The 20,929-nt window shown below is 44.9% G+C and overlaps 1 long non-coding RNA gene across 1 annotated transcript; it reads right to left on the bottom strand.

Annotated features, from left to right (window-relative positions):
• Positions 1 to 12,226: 12,226 nt before the first annotated feature.
• LOC308573607 lies at positions 12,227 to 20,657 on the bottom strand. Its single transcript, XR_014002136.1, has 3 exons — positions 20,570 to 20,657; positions 13,904 to 13,973; positions 12,227 to 12,327 (listed from the first exon to the last, which is right to left on the bottom strand). It is a non-coding gene; the product is annotated as an uncharacterized lncRNA (long non-coding RNA).
• Between the last annotated feature and the right edge of the window lie 272 nt (positions 20,658 to 20,929).

Below are 20,929 nucleotides of genomic sequence, written 5' to 3'. Positions count from 1 at the left end.
ATGGCCTTTTAGAGTGGGTGGGATGTCTTAATGTGATGATGATGATGATATGCCAACCAAAAATACAGGAAAGACAATAACAAATATTAAAAGACTTCTGAAACAGGGCTGCCTTCAGGTGTCTATGAAAAATTATATAGTTGTTTAACTTTGACATCTGCCAGGAGGGCATTCCACAGGGCTGACACCACTACCAATGAAGCCCTCTGCCTGGTTCCCTGTACTGTAGTTTCACTTCTCACAATGAGCAAACTGCCAGAAGGCCCTCGGAGCTGGACCTCATTGTCTGGGCTGAACAATGCGGGTAGAAATGCTCCTTCAGGTATACAGGGCCAAGGCTATTTAGGGCTTTAAAGGTCAGCACCAAAACACTGTATTTTCCTGCCCCTTGGATTTAATGGACTTTTTTTATAAGTCGTTTTGAGTTTCCATGGCAAAAAAACCAACATTGTTGTTGTTTGCAAGTCCACGTTTGCAGGGGGGGGGGTGTCATATAATTCTAAAACATGTGCTTCCTTGCACTGATAATGCAGGTAACATGACATCATTGAGGTGCATATCTTTCCCTCATCAGCCACCAGCAATGCCGCTAACATGATGTCATCAGATCACTTGTTTCCTGGTCCTCAACCCGTTGGCTGTTAAATTACATCACATTCTGCCCTTGCTTCACACATGCTTCCTTCTCTCTTGTATGCTACTTTTTCAGATTATTTGGGAAGTTCCCACTTCAGATTGGGGTGCTTTGGAGGGACCCTGCTTCAGTTCAGACAAAGCTGTCTGAAATGGGTCTACTTTGGTTCTTGTCGGGATTCATCTGAATCTTTTGCACACCCCTAATGAAGTTCTGCTAGCCGCAGAACTAGCCGCAGCAAATGAAGAAACTCTCAGAGTCAGTAACTCTGGTCAGACCATAATTCTTTCAGTGTGTTTAGTTTAGCTCCCCACTTTAGAGGAAGGGGTGATCATTATCTGATCTATGCAGAAGGTGCACCCTTGATCCATAAACCACGTAGGCATAAATCCAGCTGGTCTTTTGCAGGACCAGAACTGGACTTAACAATGCCATGTTCCAATTGCCTATCTGTCTACCTCTGTCAAACAAATGGCCATTGATCCTTTTTATCCAGTTTTCATGATTTTTCTTGATTGCAAGGGGTTGGGGAGGTTGGCTCAGAAAGTGTTTTGTTCCTTAAGCCTCTTTCATTAAATCATATTGGCTTCCCATGGCCAAACTGAATCTTTGGAAGCAGCACATATTGCTGCTGCAGTAAAGAGATATTTGTTATGCTGTTTTTGGAACTTATCCTGAGCGGGTCTGAGCTGACCGATGGCTCTGAAGAGTGCTCAGGAGCTCCCCAAGTAAAGTTGAGGCTATGACATTGCAGGCAACTTAACACATAGTGGAGATGATTTCCAGGCATGTTTGAAGAGATTTTGTTGGTCATTCAAATTTGTGATTTGTCCACAGTGCCAGTTACTCAGAGATCTACTGCCCCTGTACACTTGGCTCTGTTAGCTACAATGGCTGCTTGCCATCAATAGACCAGATCCTGGAAGGTATGCCTAATCCTCTTCGCAGCCATGTAGGTAGTGGCAACTCACCACTTTTTGTGGCAGTGGGTTCCACAAGTTTAAATATGTGTTGTGCAAAGGAAGCCCTTGCATTTTTCTGAGCTTTGTGGCAGTCAACTGAACTGAATGATTCAGATTGTCAAAGCATGTTCATTGCCTAGGTCAGGTTTAGAGAGCCCTGGTCAGCAACCAGTTTTAACAGAGGGTTGATATAAATTAACCTGACCATTTCGGTTGCTTTCAGTGTCTCATTTCTCCAATCTTAAATTCAGTTCACAACAGCAGTTTGCAAAATAATAATAAAAAGTAAGCCCTCACAAAAATTCATTAGTACTTTTGCGCTCATGTGTCCAAATATATACCGTATTTTTTGCACCATAACACTCACTTTTTTCCTCCTAGAAAGTAAGGGGAAATGTCTGTGCGTGTTATGGAGGGAATGCCTACAGGTGGCGGGGGGGGGGATCTGCTGCAGTCGTGAGCAGAGGATCCATGGTTCCCCTTCCTTCCCTCCCCCGTGGTTACAAAGCATGGATCCACATGGATCCTCAGGATTTTTGCATTGGGCTACTCCAAACTCACTGTCAGATCACATGCCTGTGGCCACAGCATGAACCACAAAAATCATATATCCACTATTTCATGTAGAATATTTTTTTCTTGTTTTCCTCCTCTAAAAACTATGTGCGTGTTACGGTCTGGTGCGTGTTATAGAGCGAAAAATATGGTACTCATTTTCGCAAGCAGTTTCCCCCCAGTATAATGCATTCCTGAATGTTGTTAACACTAATATATGTATCTTTATGCTCTAACCTGTTTTGTTTGGAGAACTGCATTGCAAAATGGGTTTTTATTGGTAGCTGCAGATGAAGTACAGATAGTTAGGTAGATTGAATTTGATTGTTTAATCTCTCTCCCCCCCCCCCATATATATACAGCCCCGTTTGCATCCTGAATGGAACGTAATACGTGATGGCATGCAAGGGAAAATGCTATCAAAACAGCCAAAAGAACACAGCATGGGGCAGGTGTTCTGATGAGGTTAAAAGGATCATCTCCAAGAACACAAGAATAAATAGCCTTGCAGGATCAGGCCAAAAAAGCATCTATTTCTGCTCTCCAGGTACCCCTCCCTCGGCAAACTCACAAAGAGCCATTGTCAGATTTTGGAGAACAAGAGATCATCATGACAGCTCCCAGAGCCACACCCCCAAGAAGAGTCCAAAAAATGCAGCTGTGTTCATCCATTAATACACACGCACACACCCAAAGAACAGAGATCCATGACATAATACTCATTTTATTTAAATCACGTGACTGCAGTCTTACACATAGAGACTCAGTGGTGATTATTCCTGTGACCACACACTTTTAATTTGTAAAAAAACAACAAAAACCCACACCCTGAAGTTTAATGAAAGATCTTTAGCCAGCTAAAATGCAAGCTTTTGCTTTGAATTAGAATTGACTTAGTCTATGTTTATCTGTTCATGAACAAATCTAAGCATCTCATCACCTTAGAATCATAGAATCATAGAGTTGGAAGAGACCACAAGGGCCATCGAGTCCAACCCCCTGCCAAGCAGGAAACACCATCAGAGCACTCCTGACATATGGTTGTCAAGCCTCTGCTTAAAGACCTCCAAAGTAGGAGACTCCACCACACTCCTTGGCAGCAAATTCCACTGTCGAACAGCTCTTACTGTCAGGAAGTTCTTCCTAATGTTTAGGTGGAATCTTCTTTCTTGTAGTTTGAATCCCTTGCTCCGTGTCCGCTTCTCTGGAGCAGCAGAAATCAACCTTTCTCCCTCCTCTATGTGACATCCTTTTATATATTTGAACATGGCTATCATATCACCCCTTAACCTCCTCTTCTCCAGGCTAAACATGCCCAGCTCCCTTAGCCGTTCCTCATAAGGCATCGTTTCCAGGCCTTTGACCATTTTGGTTGCCCTCCTCTGGACACGTTCCAGTTTGTCAGTGTCCTTCTTGAACTGTGGTGCCCAGAACTGGACACAGTACTCCAGGTGAGGTCTGACCAGAGCAGAATACAGTGGCACTATTACTTCCCTTGATCTAGATGCTAGACTCCTATTGATGCAGCCCAGAATTGCATTGGCTTTTTTAGCTGCCGCGTCACACTGTTGGCTCATGTCAAGTTTGTGGTCAACCAAGACTCCTAGATCCTTTTCACATGTACTGCTCTCAAGCCAGGTGTCACCCATCTTGTATTTGTGCCTCTCATTATTTTTGCCCAAGTGCAATACTTTACATTTCTCCTGTTAAAGTTCATCTTGTTTGTTTTGGTCCAGTTCTCTAATCTGTCAAGGTTGTTTTGAAGTGTGATCCTGTCCTCTGGGGTGTTAGCCACCCCTCCCAGTTTGGTGTCATCTGCAAATTTGATCAGGATGCCCTTGAGGCCATCATCCAAGTCGTTGATAAAGATGTTGAATAAGACCGGGCCCAAGACAGAACCCTGTGGCACCCCACTAGTCACTCTTCTCCAGGATGAAGAGGAACCATTGATGAGCACCCTTTGGGTTCGGTCAGTCAGCCAGTTACAAATCCACTGAGTGGTAGCATAGTCAAGACCGCATTTTACCAGCTTCTTTACAAGAATATCATGGGGCACCTTGTCAAATGTCTTGCTGAAATCAAGGTAGGCTACATCCACTGCGTTCCCTTCATCTACCAGGCTTGTAATTCTGTCAAAAAACGAGATCAGGTTAGTCTGACATGACTTATTTTTCAGAAATCCATGCTGACTATTGGTAATCACAGCATTCCTTTCTAGGTGCTCACAGACTGTTTGCTTAATGATCTGCTCCAGAATCTTCCCTGGTATTGATGTCAGACTGACTGGGCGATAATGATTTGGCTCCTCTCTTTTCCCCTTTTTGAAAATAGGGACAACATTTGCCCTCCTCCAGTCTGCAATAATTTAATTCAATAATAATTCAATTCAAACCTGGAAATTTCAGGAGATGGTTTGAAGGTCCTTGTGGCTTGTGAAGAGACTCTCCCCAGAGCCTGAAGTTGATGACACTGAGCCAAAAGTTTAGAAATAAAGGTTTTAAAAGGCTTTTTTTTATATATATAAAAAAATGGTGCTCAGGAGCTATCGCTGCTGCCATGCTACCCTGCTCAACAGCTGTTGGGCAAGAAGCTGTATTGCAGCAGGCTCGGAGGCAATGTTCCCTGCCCTTTCTGGAGATCTGGAACTAAAGGTCCAGTATGGGTTGCTTTTTGTTATGTTGGGTTTGGAAGAGCTCTGACTTTTTTGTTGTAAAAGAAAAAGAAATCACCCTCATTCCCCACTCAGATGAGGCTCTCGACTTACACACATTTTGCTTACGCGCACAGGGGCCTGGAACATAACCCCCATGTAAGTGGGGAGTCGCCTATAACGTGTACAAAAGAACATAAGGAGAGCGTGCTGGATCAGGCCAATGCCCATCTAGTCCAGCATCTTGTTCTCACAGCAACTACCTGTGGGAAACCAACATGGAAGGATCAAGCTCAAGAGCCCTCGCTCCTCCTGTGGTTTCTGGAGCTGATATTCAGAAGCATTACTGCCTCTGTCCATGGGGGCAGAGCCATCTAATAACCATCAATATCCATCTCCTCCACAAATGTATACAATCCTCTTGGGCAGCCATCACTGCCTCCTATAGGACCGAGTTCCATAGTTTAACTATGTGCTGTATGAAGATTTCCTTTCTTTTATCGGTCCTGAATCTTCTAAAATTCAGCTTCATTGGATATCCACAAGTTCTAGTGTTCTAGTTCTAGTGCAACATTCTAAGAAGCCTTATCATCCCACCACCATCAACCATGTGTATGTATATGTGTGAGGGGGGGAGAGAGATGCAGATGCCATTTTAGAATTACACTTCATGCATCTGATGAAGTCAGCTCTAATCCATAAAAGCTCATGCAAGACTCCTTGTTGATTTTGCTGCAGCAAACGTATGTGGCTACATCTCTGGAAGCAATAGAAATTATTTTTACCAATGACAAGATACACCGTCTTACTAAGGGTTTTCACATACCATGTTTTTCTCTTTGGGACTGCTACTATCTCCTCCCCCACTCCTCCCCCCACTATGAGGAGGGAATGCAGCCTTCTGCACTCAGTGCAACCACATTAGGGGAAGCATGGTTGCTTAAAAGCATTGCTTCTTGCTGATCAATATTGCTAATGAGTTTCGTCTGGTGCCATTTAAAGCCTCCTGCTCTAGCTTGGAAATCACCCCACCAGCAGCAGACTGTTCCAGCAGGCATGGGTTGTGTCTGTACATGAACCCAGCTCTCCACAAAAGGCTTGTTTGCTCCCTTATTTGGATGAATGGTGGGCATGTCATCCTTGCCAATGAGCATGCCTGTACCTGCAAAGACTCACCTATAAAGTGTTTTGAGCTTGCAACTCAGCAACAGTTGAAGAAATTATGATGATGTGGGTGTAGTTTTGATCAGAAATATCCCTGAGCTGAGATGGGTGGGTGGGAGGCTCAGCCCTGCTGAAGAAAGCACCCCAGCCAACCAGTACTTCATTTTTTACTGGTATTTGAAGAACTTGGATTTGGAGGGTAGGTCTGGTAAGGAAGAAGGGAAGCACCATTAAGCCATGCTTCCTTTCCTTGTGGTTAGCATCTGCAGTGATAAATGAAATCATTGTCTCAGCAATAAAAGCCAACTGTATCTGTAACATTCACACAGTTATGGTCTCCCCTCCTGTCTGAGAAGATCCAAGGGCTCAGTGGTTATCTGACTTTTGTTTCCTTTGGAAGGAGGTCACTGGAGATTTACTGGCATTTTGTAATATCTGTATTTTATTTACAAATATAGATGTTGAAAATAGATGGAGGCACAAAACTTACATCCTCCAACATCCAACCTCCAGGGTGACAGCCAATACCTTTAAGATGCTTCCAGAGCCCTGAATTGGTCTCCCCATCCTTAGCCCACCTCAAGTGCAGCCTGTCATAATCCATTGGAATGGCATCATCCCCAGCCAAAGAAAGTGGGAAGGGTAAGCCTTGATTCACAAATGGGGCTTTCCTTCCAGAACTATGGTTTATAACTAATTATTTAGTTCCCATCTATTTAGTTCCCATCTATTCATATCTCCTGAATTTGCCTAGCAAAGAAAGATGCTAGGTCAGACCTGGCCAAGCAGTTAGAATGCTTTAGCAGTCCTCTTCTCGTCCCCAATATAGCAACCATAAAATTGTAGAGTTAGAAAGGACTTGCGATCATCTAGTTCAGACCTTGAACTCATTATAGTTACTAATTACTGCTTTATTCCAAAAGGCTTTTGTTTTATGTGGTCCATAATGTTTCATGTTTGGTTTTTACCGCTGATTGTGTCTCTTTGTGCAGTTGCTTTGTACTGTAGAGTTTTGTTGTTGTTGGTTTTTTTAAAAATCAAGTTGTAATTTTAAATGTTGTAAAGCTGCCTTGAATTGCACCAGGAATGCTGGATATTAAACTTTTAATAAATGACTAAAATAAATACAAGACACTACATTGAAGCACCGAAAAGGACTTACATCCTGCACCATATTAAGGTGTGTCTGACACCTTCATTGTACTGCTGGTGAATGATGAAGACACACCTCTTTGCCCTGGCTTTTGACACTTGAGAGATATATTTTTAGGACCCACCTTATTTCTGTGCTTGTAAGTTGTTTTAAACTTCTCTTTTACTGTTGTAACCTGCCTTGGGACCTTAGAGTAAAGGGCAGGTTAATAAAAATACCGGTAAGTAAATCACTCAGAGTCTTGCTGCCTTATTGCTGGGGTGGAGAAGGCAGCACGTTTGGCCATATTCGGATTCTGAGTTTTGTCAGTCTGCAAAGGATGGAAATAGTGGTGGGAGGAGGACACGACTGGCCAAGGCAGAAAGAAAGTGGAAAATAGAAACCACCACCACCACATTCACTTAGAACTGTGGTGGCCAGGGCTGGCAAGGTCCCTTCTGGGCAGAGTTGTGGCAGAGCACCTGCTTGGCATGCAGAAGGTCCCATGTTCAATTCCCAGTGGCACCTCCAGTTAGAAGAATCAAGTAGCAAGTGATAAAAGAGAGCCTTTTACCCAGGCTGACAAATATTCTGACCTATAAGGCAGCTGCTTATGTCCCTATGCAGGCTTTTCTCCAGGATATAAGGACATAAGGAGGGTCCTGCAGGATCAGGCCAGTGGTCCATATCATCCACATCCTGTTCTCACAGTGAACAAACAGATGCCTGTAGCAAACCTGCAAGAGCCCTCTTCCCTCCTGTAGCTTCCAGCAACTGGTTTCAGAAGTTTTATTGCGTCTGAACATGGAGGCAGAGCAGAGTCATCTGGGCTTGTAGCCTTCTCCTCCATTTATTTGTCCAATATTCTTTTAAAGCCATCCAGGTTGGCAGTCATCACTCCTATGGGCCTGAGTTCCATAGTTTACCTATGGCCAATATATCTAGCAGTGGATATAGGAGCTGTTTACAAGGGAATAGGTGTGGCTGTCCTTGATTAACACAAGACACCTGTGATTGGTGAGGGAGCCAAAGTTGGCTGAGCAGATAGTCACCTCACCTGCCATCCAGTTTCCCCTGGCAGGCAAGGTGCAAAAGCTTGTTCTGGCAGCACCTTAGCTGATCTGCAAAAACAAAAGAAGCCTGCAGAGCTGTTGCCCAAAATCTGCACAAACTCAGGAAGGAAAACGTGGCACTTTACCAGCCCATCACCTCCATGAGTGATGGCCAAGCAACTAGTTCTGGCCTTCGTCCCATGACTCTAGTCTTCATGCATTGCAGATAGTTGTGGCTGCCAAATCACACTCCACACTGCAGCTTTATGTAGCGGCCCCACTTGTATATGCCTGCAATGGTTCTCTACCAGTTTAACTGTTGTGGCCACCTCCAAAGCATCATGGGAGCTGTAGCCTGGTGGAAGTATAGAACATTCTGTGAGCCTTTGCCTCAACCACAGAACTATGCTTTCTAGGCAGAGCAATTAAAACAGATCAAATCTGAGTATGTCCGCAGTTTAGCTTGCTGACTAAAACCCTCAAACCTTTGGGTAAGCAAAGAAATAATCGTGCGTGTTTGAAAAGGAGCTGAGCCAGTTTATTTAGAATAAAAGAAGCATATCCTTTTGAGAGATTTACTGTTGCATTTATTGTCTCCAGCAATCGTTTAATCTCCAGTTTGTTTTTTGCCTGGGCTGAGTTGGAGGGAGATCAGAATCTTTTATTTTCTTAGCAGTCATTGCTGAACGTTCTGTCTACTATCCATTTGTTCACTCCTCATATGAAGGATCTCACTGAAAGGCAGCCATTGGACCAAACTATTTGATTTGGTTTGAGTTTTGCACTTTAGCACATTCCTCAAACATTTCATGAATGTTGTCTTTCCAGGGGCTTTGGTAAGGTGGAGATGATTCTACATTTCCACCCCTCTGGCATAGACCAGCTGTTTACTCCAGCCTCCCAAATTGCCTATACAGAGTGAGTCATGACATTGGAAAATTATCCCAGGGAGAAACAATGAAACAGAGAACAATGTGACTGCTTCTCTGGAAAGGAAAATAAAACTCTGGCCGTTGCCACCTTCCCCCACTCACACACCACAGTCACTTATCTATGGATATTGGAGGCTTCTCCCGTAACTCTCTGAGTCTGTGCAGGATCAGCCCTAAACTAGCCTCCTCCAACCTATCGCCCTCCAGGTCCCATCAGCCCCCCCCCCAGCATGCCCAATGGGAAGGCATACTTGCAGCCCAGTGTTTTGCAGTGCATGAGGAGATCACTATTTGGTGGACAGTCTGTCTTTCTGGAAAGTTTGTCCACCATTATTGATCTCCTTATTGAAGAATTTTGGATAAGCTTCCTTTCTGTCGTAGGATTCTAGTTTTCCATGCCCTATTTTCTTCCCTGTTTCTCCTCTTATGTTCATTGGATGGGAAGAGGCAATCCACGACACTTTGCATAGCATCTGCCGGATGGCTGCTAACCTGAGTGTCATTTGTCTTTGGGACTCCATTGCATCTGAATTTATACATTTGAGGACTGCTTTTTCCTGCCCATCAGTTGTGATCGACTTCCATGCTGGTGGGAATTGCAATCCAAAATGTCCAGAGGGCACCAAGTTGGGAAGGCTGCCTTAGGCCAACAAAGAGTGCCCAAAGTGATGTGTGTCTCCGTGACCCAACTTTCAAAATTATAGATTCCACATTCTTATATATGCTGCCCTGAAATCCATTTTTGAAGAAGGTGAGGTGCAGTTTATAAATTCTTTGAATCAGTAAATAAATTTCACCTTCATCCAAAAACATGAAAGATGTATATATAATGAATAAAATATAAAAGATGAAAGTACCCAGCCATCTGAAAATACAATGATTTTACATGCCTGTGCAAAATAAAAAGATGCTAAGCTGGTGCTGAGAAAAAGACATTCCACAGTTGGGGGCCAAAACAGAAAAGGTTCTCTCTTGTGCAAATGAAATTTGCACTTCTCTAACAAATGGAACATGAAGAAAGACTTCCTCTGGTGATCTTTATTTAATACATATGTTGCCCATTTCACAACTTTAATGTATTGTTTGCATGCACAATTTTGCTCTGTCACACAAGGAGATAAATTTTCTTCCCACATTGAACTGATCCCAATTTCTCTCAGGCACACTGTTTGCTGAATGGGAACCAACACTGCACATTTCCTGTGAATTAAGCACAATAATAGTAGTAATGTTGGCTCAGTGCTGGCCATGCAGGTGAGTGTTACCAACTTTACATGTGAACAAACTGCTATTTTTTAGCTGAATGGCTAGCAGATGACAGGGACCTGCCAAACCCAGCATCTCAGGTGATTTACCTGTTCCTAAATTTGTTCCTGACTCTGCGAAGTGTGAGCTGGAGTTATGGCTGTGCTTCAGGAGCTGCTAGCACCAAAACAAGGTGCTGGAAGGGCCCTCAGCATTGGAACTTCTTCCATAGAATTTCTGCCAGATCCTTATCTCTGCTTTGTTTACGAGAGCAGTTTAAACTAAAATTAAGGGGTGGGTCAATTTAAACTCCCAAGTATTACTACTTGATGAAGAATTCTAAATCCAAATGCAAACCACCTGTCACATCTTATACATGCCTACTCGAAAGTAAGAGCTGCAGTGGCACTTACTCCCAGTCAGATAGGTTTGTAGATTGTAGCCATGGCTAATTTACTATCTGGATTTTAACTGATAATTAAGTAATTAACGGATTAAGAATGCAGGAATCCATGGCACTGCTGGATCAGGCCAATGGTGTATGTAATCCAGCAACCTTTTCTCCCAGGGCCAACCAGATACCTGTGGGAAGTTGGAAAGGGGGACCCCAAGAGCCCCTTCTCCCCTCCTGCAGTTTCCAGCAGATGCTGTTCAAAGCGTCCTGCCTCCAGCTGGGGAGGCAGAGCTGAGCCATCCTGGCTCCGAGCCACGGAAACGCTTCTCCACGAATACCAAATATCTGTATATTGCATCTCAACAGAGATTAAAAGTTGACTTTTTAAGGGGGAGGGATAAGAAGAGCTTTTCAAAATCATTAAGTCCTTGGTCTGCTGGAATTGTTGATTTCTGATCTTGCCTCCTGAGGTCTGTGAATTTTATCAAGTTTTTAAATGGGAAAACAAACAAACAAAAGCAAGTGTAAAGTTGGGTTTACAAGTGGAGCTGACTCTGAAAACAGTTGAAGATGGCTGATTTTGTGTTCCTCACACAGTCAGGAAATAACCTGGTTCCTTTTTGTTTTTTCAAGTGCATCAGGAAATAAGCTTGGCCCACGCTCCGGATGCTGGGTCAATGTATATCCTGCGACTGTTCCATTGTCTTTGTTGACACACGTTTCATTCATGTAGTCAGCACTGAGTGGCTGGCAGGTGTGTTATTTATCTTTCTTTTGTGGGTGTTCCTAGGCAACCTCTAATGCTAATAGTATGGTAACTTGCATCTAATGCGGTGTTTATTTCTCTTTGCTAGGTGCCCAGAATTTTGGTGGCATGCTCATGGCTTACCAAAGACATGAATGCTGCCTTTTCTGTGTTGGCCCCCAGATTGTGGAACTTCCACCACTCAGAAATGTGTGTGGCCTTCATGCTTCAGGTGTCTAAATGTGCTTTAAAAGCCCCTGTTTTTTCGAAACACTTTAAAAAAAGGAAAATGTTGTTTTCCAGGGAGCTCCATTAGGTGCTACATCAGTTTCTGCTACATCTTTTTACTGGCCTATATTTTAAAACAACTGTTAAATGTTGCCTTTAGTTTGCTTGTATTTATTATACTTTTATGATACAGGGAGTTGCCTTGAGTGGGCTATGCATAGGAAAGCAACAAATAAATAATCCTATAAATAAATTAAATAAAAGAAGTTGGGGTGTGTGTGTTTTTTAAAAAAGTATTTTCTCATCTCAATTTTTTAAGTAATGTAAAATATTTTCCAAAACGTAAAAAATACCCAATAAGTCATGCTGTCAGGGCAGGTGTTGGGAGCAGGTCAGCAATAACTCACAAGGCATCAGTGAAGTTAACTCTTTATTCAAAGAAACAAAAAAGCTCAGGCCTAGTGAGCATTGCAAGTCTTCCCAGTAGGTCTTGCCCCCATGAGCCAGCTGTGCGGACTGACGGTCTCCACCTTTCTACAGCTCTTTAAGTCTCCTCCTCCCCCAGGTCCTTCCCAAGCAATGTAAGACTCCAACATCTTGTCTCTGCTCTGCCCTCTTCATACCTCTGTGGGTTCTGGGAGACCAGAGGAGAGGAGGTGAGCTGCTCACCGCAGAAAGGGGGGGGAGCATCCCTGACTTCTTCCCTGACTCCACTCTGCCTCTTGCCCCCCCTCCTCTCCAGCTTCCACTGCTGCCTCTGATTCTGGACTGCCCTCTGACAGAGCCTCTTCCTGATCACTAAACCCTGTTACCTCTTCAGCTTCTGACACCTCCTCCTCCCAGTCTGCTCCCTCTTCTCCCTCTGACCACTCATTGTGTCCCACCCCCACTCCCCGGGCTCCAAGCCTTCTTCCCTTGGGGGGTTCCCCAGCTGTCCAGTCCATGGCACATGCTGAGGTGAATTGGAGCTTAATGTGCATAGTAAATGGGGATAGAACAGTAGCCTTAAACGCCCCAAAGGAAGGAAGCCAAGAATTATTGTGACATCAAACATGTGGTTTTTTTCAACTCTAGGACTTCCTGTTCAGGCACTAGGTAGGGGCAAAAAGCATTAACGAAATGTAGCATTTACTACAAACGGTTTGCCTCATCTTCACTAGGGGTGTGCAAGAGATTTGTATGAATTCTGCATCAAGAAGCAAACTGTCCTTACTTTGGACAGATTCAAGGTTTTCCTGAGCTGAAGTGTGATCTCTCCCATGTGCCCTAAACTGAAGTGGGGGCCTCCAAAGTCCATCAGGGGGCTTCAGTAGTTCAAGTGTAATTTAAAAAATGCCACAGATGCCATTTCTCCCCAAGATTGCAGTGTTAAGGAAATGTCATGGGGGTGGGGAGCTCTTTGTGACTGACAGGTCTATCTAATCAGAGGGAATTGTTTTACCCTGTCGTTCAAATCTCAGTGGTTTGAGGAAGGGCTGCTGAGGCTTCACCTTGTTGTCTGTTCTGGGCTCTTGTTTCTGCTAACAGCATTTGCTTGGAAGATGTTGGATATTCAAGTGCTTCTGCCTCTGGGCCATGAAGCCCCAGCTTTGCATTGAGTTTATTTAACTTTTGAAGCTGTTTTTTTAACTTATTGTAACTCCCTGGCCTCTGCCCTCAACATTAGAAACTTTTCAGGTTTTTTTCTTGATGCACCTCTGTGATGTAAGACATTTTATAATAAAACCACTCACAAAACCACAAGGAGAGAAGCAAATCCCTTTCAGTTCTCCCCTCCTCCTCCAAAACAAACAAACAAACAAACAAACAAAGAAACACCTTCAAAAGTGCCCAGTGCAAACCAGCCTGGACCTATTTTTCCACTGTCTTTTCAGGCAAGACCAGATCAGAATGTTCAGAAAGTGGACAACCCCTTTCCAGGACACATACTCATCAGGAAGGTGTGGATCAAGACTGCATCGGAACTTGCATGGATCACATTCTCGATGCATCCCTGCCTCAGTTCACATATATGTGTGGCTTCCCTTGTGCTTGACCTGGAATTGCAGTTAGTGCAGAACGCTGCAGCACAATTGCTGACAGGAGCAAGACCTTTTTGGCATATAAGACCTGTGCTCAGAGATCTGCACTGGCTGCCAATTTGCCTCTGGGCCAAGTTCAAGGTGTTGCTCTCAGTATATAAAGCCCTTAACAACTTGGGGCCAGCTTACCTGTGAGAGACACCCACTTGACTCCTTCGATCTGTGGAACTGGCACTGCTACATATTACCTGCTCAGCACCTGAAAGAAATCCAATATTTTAGCATGGCAGCACTTACACTTTGAAACTCCCTGCCTATTGATATCCGGCAGGTGTCTTTACTGCACTATTTTCAGCACTGACTAAAAACGTAATTGTTTAGACCAGCCTCCCCAGATAGGCTGGATGCTGATGTGTGTTCGTTTTTAGTTTATTGCTGAGTTTATTTATTTTTTAATGTTTTAAATAGTAGTTTTCAACTTTTTTTACATTTTATAGTAATTTCTTCAAAGACTTTGAGCTGTTTTACAATCAAGCAGGGTATACATTTTATGAAAGAAGGAATGTCACTGAAAGGTGACACTGTCTAGTGCAAGGCAGGTGTAACACCAATGGACAGGAGGAAGGGAGCTCTCAGCTGGAGTGCAGGTAGATCTAGATATTGATTAGATGGGATGGGAACAATGTGGGTGTAGCTGAAAAAGTTTCCAGGGTGTTTTTCATTTCCAGGCTCCTTGGAATAATTTACACCCCTTTGAGTATATTCGGATGCAGCAAGGTGATGTTTAGATGTCTTTTTTTAGATGGTTACAGAAGCAAGCACAGCTTGTTCAGGCTAGCGAACCCTGGGAGCTGCCTCCTGTTGCATCAGACCATTGAGCCATCTAGCAAAGTTCCACTCTTCATCAACTGCCAGCAGCGCTCCAGGATCTCAGGAACACGGCTTTTCCCCACCTTGTCTGGAGGTGCCAGGGAATGAACAGGGACCTTCTGCTTGAAAACTGATGCTCTGCCACTGAACTATAGCTCTGGTGGTTGGCTCAGCCAATGGTTCTGCTGCTCAGGCGTCTTAAGACACAAGTAGCTGCCGTTTGTGGCCAGAGAACATATTGAGCTGCAGTTTGTCACTTCAATGGCTATGAGTTAATCAGAGAAGTAATGGACTCTTGCACCACACAGACAATGCATAAATGGAATTAATTTTCTTACTAAAGAATAAGGTAGCAGTGTCATTTAACACCATTGCGATATTGCTGTGATGTGCTCTATGTTGGCTGCCCTTTTTGTAGGGTTGCCATATTTCAAACAGTTGTTCAGTTGTTTTTAGTTTTGCCAAAAGTTGTTGAGCTTTTCTGGCAAATTCACAAAAAAAGTTTCTGAGCTATCTTTAAGGAAAATCGCCAAAAACAACACTGCCAACATGGGTTGCCATATGTCCGAATTTTCCCAGACATTTTAAAAAAGCGATTTCCGTCCAGACACTACTTCCAACTGCAGTATTCCAGATATGTCCAGGAAGTTCCGGACATATGTCAACCAAAACACCATCTGGTGCAATCATCAGCAACCAGGTGCTACCAGACAGGTGGAAGGCTCTTGCGATGGTAGACAAAGCCCTGAACAACTTGGGTCCAGGATACCTTAGGGACAACCTGAGCCCTTAGACCCTACCTCAGTTGCCCAAATAATCCAGAAAATCCCATGTGTCACAAAGGCCCGACTGACTTCAGCCAGAAGTCATTTAGCATTGTTGGTCCCAGCAGAGACTTGGCAGGCACCCTCGCCTTTTTCACTTTCTTGAAGTCTTTTTCATACCAACAGGCCTATGCAGCTGTTTAAACATTCAGCTAGTCACTAATTTTGATTAGTCACATTCTTGCTTTTCCAATGCAGTGCAGTGGTGAGAGTGTTGGACTAGGAGCTGGGAGACCAGGGTTCAAATCCCTGCTCCTCCAGGAAGCTCCCTGGGTGACCTTGGGCCAGCCCCTGCCTCTCAGCCTTGCTTGCCTCACTGACCTCACAGAATTGTTGAGGGGGTTGGGGACTATTATATACACTACCTTGAGCTCCTTGGAGAAAAATGGAATACAAGAAATAATAATGATTACTGTATTTTTCGCCCTATAGGGCGCACCGGCCCATAGGTCGCACCTAGTTTTTTTTGGGGGGGGGGAATAAAGAAAAAAAAATCCCGCCGGGCTCCCGAGGCTTGCAGATATCTGCCCGAAGCCCTGCCCGTTGGGCTCCCAGGGCTTGCGGATAGCTTCCTGAAGCCTGGAGAGCGAGAGGGGTTGGTGCGCACCGACCCCTCTCGCTCTCCAGGCTTCAGCGAAAGCCTGCATTTGCCCATAGGACACACACACATTGTGTATTTTGTACTGCTTTTAATTGTGTTTTATATTTTATAGTTGCACAGCATCCTGAAGTTTTATGAATTTGTAATATATACATTTTTAGAAATAATTATTAAATTTGTTATGTGAAGTCATAATCATTTATCAATAATTGAAGTGCAAGCTTTCACTCTGAGTATCAACTAAACACTGAATTAATTGGTGGGCAAGGAGAGTGAATTGAATTGTTGGTAATGAGATGTAAGAGTATATTTATTCATTTTGAGTTTGCTTTTTAGGCATCTTACTCTAACAGGAATTGAAACAATTAAACTGTTGGCTCCAATTAAAAATGACTTAATTGTTCAGTTAGAGACTTCTTCTTCTTCAGTATCAGGGATACTGCTGCACCCAACCCAGCCTCCAAGTGGATAGAGATTCCAGGGGTGCCTGCACTCAGCCAGGGGTTGGTATCCTTGGAATGAAGGTGTAGACGGAGGTGTCTTTAGGATGCAAGCTTTTATTTACACACACATGTGACCTGAGCATAGGATGGAGGGGCTCACAGCAGATCTTGCTTCCCCACTAGGGTTGGGCGAAGCACAAAGCAAGACCCTACATCAGCATCAGCCAAAACTCACATACCAGCTCTGGCTGTTGCTGGTCTACCTTACAAGGTGAGGCTACCGTATTTTTCACCCCATAGGACGCACTGGCCCATAGGACGCATCAAGTTTTTTGAGGGGGGAATAAAGGGGAAAAACATTATTTCCCCCCCAGGCGCTTGTGGGGCCGGCAGCGGGGAGAAGCGCTGCGCCTCCCCACTGTCCCCGGAGCTTGCGGGGCTGGCGGCGGGGTCCCCCCGCCGCCAGCTTCCAAACCACTTTGGGAGACAGCGGGATGGCGGCGTTCCGCCTCCCTCTGTCCCCCAACCTTGTGGGGCTGGCGCTGGGGCTCTCCTGAAGCCTGGAGAGCGAGAGGGGTCAGTGCTCACCTACCGCTCTCGCTCTCCAGGCTTCAGCGAAAGCCTGCATTCGCCCCATAGGACGCACACACATTTCCCCTTCATTTTTGGAGGGGGAAAAGTGCGTCCTATAGGGCGAAAAATATGGTACTTTCAGCAGCTGAGAGGGGTAGGGGGATTCCCCCATTGTCTCTATGGCAATAGGGCAAACCCTTCCTGATGTAAATGGCTGGTTAAGGTCTTTACCTAACAAAGGAACTGGTTGGGCTGGTTTCTTCTTATAGATTCTATTCTCACCTATACAAGATGCCCACCCCACCCCAAAAAACTATAGCAATATTTTTAAAAGGCAATTGGACTACGTCCACTTGGGTCGTGCAACACAGTTTGATCTTCTCCCAGGAAAACAGTTGGAAGATAGAAGACAAACCATCCCAACGTTTTGTGCACAAAGCAATTAAAAAAATCACATTTCTAATTATAATGTTTAATAATAAACCACTTTTCCATGCAAAACGCTCAAAGGGATGTGCAAGATCAAAAGAAATCACAACCCCAAAGCAATAAGCATCACCATAGAACGCTTAAAATATCAGTAAAGCACACGATAAGTCAGATCCAAAGTCTGTTTACACCAGCCTTGGCCAGCCTGGTCTCTCCAGATGCTTTAGGCCACAACTCACATCAGCCCCAGGCACCTGTTGAGAGTTATAGCCCAAAACCTCTGTAGGGCTGCAGGCTGCCCAAGGCTGATTTACATCAAGCTGGGGGGGGGGGGAAACTGCTGCATCTGAATCATCCTAAACTTTGACAGAAGTAACTTCAAACCTCCGGTAGGCTGGTGGTGGCGACTGAAATGGACAGTCTGATTTATGGCTGTGTTGTTGCCACTCTCCCCTTAGGGTATGTTTAGCTGTACAAAAGTGCAGCAGTTGTGTAAACACTGCAAATGGGAGTCATGAGTGATACCAGTAATATTCCAGAGCGCTTACGTAACTCCTCCTTATGTGTCTATCAATGATATTTTCGAGCTGTGATCACAGTTACGTAATTATACGTTCCAATGGCTCATCTTTATCTGGGACAACCTTAAAGTTCTAAAGGCTCCTCTTCCAATGTCCCTCCTTTTGGTTTTGGGGTGGGGTTTTTGGGGGGATGTAGGGTGGGTTATTAAAAATGATGTTTGGGTGAATTCTACGAATCTCAGCTCTGTTTTCGGGACTCAGTAACAAGGATGGGGAATCTGTGGCTCTCCAAATGTTCTTGGATTCCAACTCCTGCCAGCGTCAGCCACCATGACCAGGAAGGCTCCCCATCCCTGTCCTGCAGAGTTAATCTCTCTAGGGCAGGAAGAGGCAGCACCTGGCCTCCAGCAGGGCACCACTGGCCAGGTCACGTTCTCCAGTTGAACTGTTGATAGTACATCATATGCCATTCTGCACACCAGGCGAGGCCAAGCTTTTATTGCTTATGGGACCTTTATGTGGGGCACACCACAGTAGTGGGCTCCCCCATTTTTTAGCTGCAAGGAATAGAAAAGATAGCATCCCTGTATAGCCACTTTGTTTTTCATCATGCACTGAATTGTGTCATTCCAGTGCATGAATGTTGGCATCTGTTTATCTCGGGAGACAATGGTGGAGTGCACCTTTGGGGCGTTGGCGAGTAACAGCACCTGCTGTGACTGAAGAGGCTGATACAGGAGAGACATGTTTTGTCGCAGCTGGGGCAGATGCAGATGTCTGCTTGTGCTGCTGTAGATGCACCATGACGTTTCTTCTCTCTGCTCCTCCTAGCGGTCATTCCTCCTCTGGTCACTGCTATAGATGCACGACTTGTCTCCAAGTGCTGCGACCATCTGCAAGGGATCCCCACATGGCAGGGTTGATGTTGCCAGCCTTCAGCCATGTTTGCAGACATCTTTGAAATGCAGAGTTGGTCTGCCAATGGGCCTGGTTCCCCGTGGAGCAAGTCCTTGGATATGCATGACAAGAAAAAGAAAATGGTGGCCACAAGCAGATTTTGGCATGCAGAACTCAATGGTTTGGGAGTGGAAGAGGCTATGGGCAGGCAAGAACCAGTGTACTGAACCCTGCCAAAAACAGGAGGCCTGACAGCTGCCTGAGAAAGCTGTATGCTGATGCCAGGCCACATTGATACTGTTGCCTCCAGCTCCCAGCAAACCCATCCAGCATGGCTAGGGAGATTATGGGAGTTGCAGCCCAGCAACATCTGCAAAGCCACTGGTCCTCCATCCTGTAGGAGACCAGTCTTTGCCAACCTGGTGCTTTCCAGCTGTTTTAGATTACAACTCCCATCAGTCCTAGCCTGCAGAGTCCTGTTCCCATCAGTCCCAGAATCACCCAGTTGCAGTCTGGGACTGATGGGAGCTTTAGTCCCACACAGCAGGCAGGCACCAGGTTGATGAAGGCTTCAGCAGGTGGAACTGAGTCTTTAGTGATATGTCCATTAATGGAGCCTGGAAGCAATGTAAGAATTGAGTGTGGCAAGTATCCACTTGCCCTGTTTCCTTCCCTTGATGTTCTAGAGAGAGATAAATGTGCTTCAGACTAGGCCTTGACCATGTTTGCATTTACACCCCAGAAGCACACTCAACTAGGAAAATAAAACATTTGCAAGCAGTTTTTCCTCCCTCGTGGGCAATGATGCTACTTTACAAAGGATTATGGAAAGCAAACAAAATATTCCGGCGGTGCACGCTGAGTGCTGGAATGCAATTGTGTGTGTGTGTGTGTACATGGAAGTCCAACAGCAAAGAAATCCTTGATGCCGAGGATTAGTTTGCTAGGTGGAGCACCTAACAAGATCTGCTCGGTCTGCTGGATAAAGAGCTGGCTGTGGTGTCCTCATATTTCCTGATGTTGTAAGACTTCTGGCATCTGATTCATGCTGTAGGCAGCCCAGGCATCTTCAACTAAAGCTCTTCATTTTGCAAACTAAAGAGCAAAGGGAGAAAATATGAAGACAGAGCTGTTCCGCCTGGCATTTGGTTTGGACTCACTCTGACCCTTATGTTTCCCTCCCCTTATGGTTTTGATCTATGGGCTACTTTTAAAATGAGACTGCATTTTAAATTGCATTTTAACATGTATTTTAAATTGGGTTTTTTTCCTGTTATGTTTTTACTGTAATTTTACTGGTTTTAGCCACCCTGAGCCCGGCTCTGGCTGGGGAGGGCAGGGTATAAATAAAATTTATTATTATTATTATTATTTACCAAGTAGCTTGGGGGTAGGCTGGGGATGTCCACTGAACAATATCAACTGAGGGCCAAACTGATTCATCTCAGTGAGGGAGGGGGCATAGGCATAGCCAGGATTTTTGTTGGGGGGCAGAACCGACATGATTGGTTAGTTAGTTAGTTAAGTATATCTATTGTTTTACTTGATCTGGGGGGGGCAGCTGCCCCCCCTGCCCCCCTGGCTACACCCATGACAGGGGGTGGGAGAGGCAATGAATGGGGAGAAAGCATACAATTGCCACCCACCCACCCACCCACCCACCCACTATTTTCCAAATCAAGTTTGCTCCTTCTCACCTGCCACTCTTTTGCCTCCTGGTGGAAAATATTTATTGAATTTATATCCCGTCCTTCCTCCCCAAGGAGCCCAGGGCAGCAAGACAAGCAGAAGCTGGGTGGGGGAGAGGATTTTAACTGGAGGAAATGACACAGAGGAAATGATTAAGCATCCCCTTTCTTTCTGTCTCTGAACAAATTTCATACCCACCAATATTCCTCAGATAAAATAGGGACATTTCCACCTGAGGAATGTTGGAGGGTCTGCTGCCCCTTTGGCGTCTGCGGTTTCTCCCACCCCCAGGAGTTCTCACTCACCCCAACTGACCCTCCTCTCTCCCCCATTTTTTGTCCCCCCTCCAAGAGCATTTCCTGTCAGAA

The sequence above is a fragment of the Podarcis bocagei genome (genome assembly GCF_964188305.1).
Source record: "Podarcis bocagei genome assembly, chromosome: 14".
Taxonomy (NCBI): Eukaryota; Metazoa; Chordata; class Lepidosauria; order Squamata; family Lacertidae; genus Podarcis; species Podarcis bocagei.
Note: the sequence above shows the minus strand (reverse complement) of the source record. Positions and strands in the feature narration are given on the sequence as shown.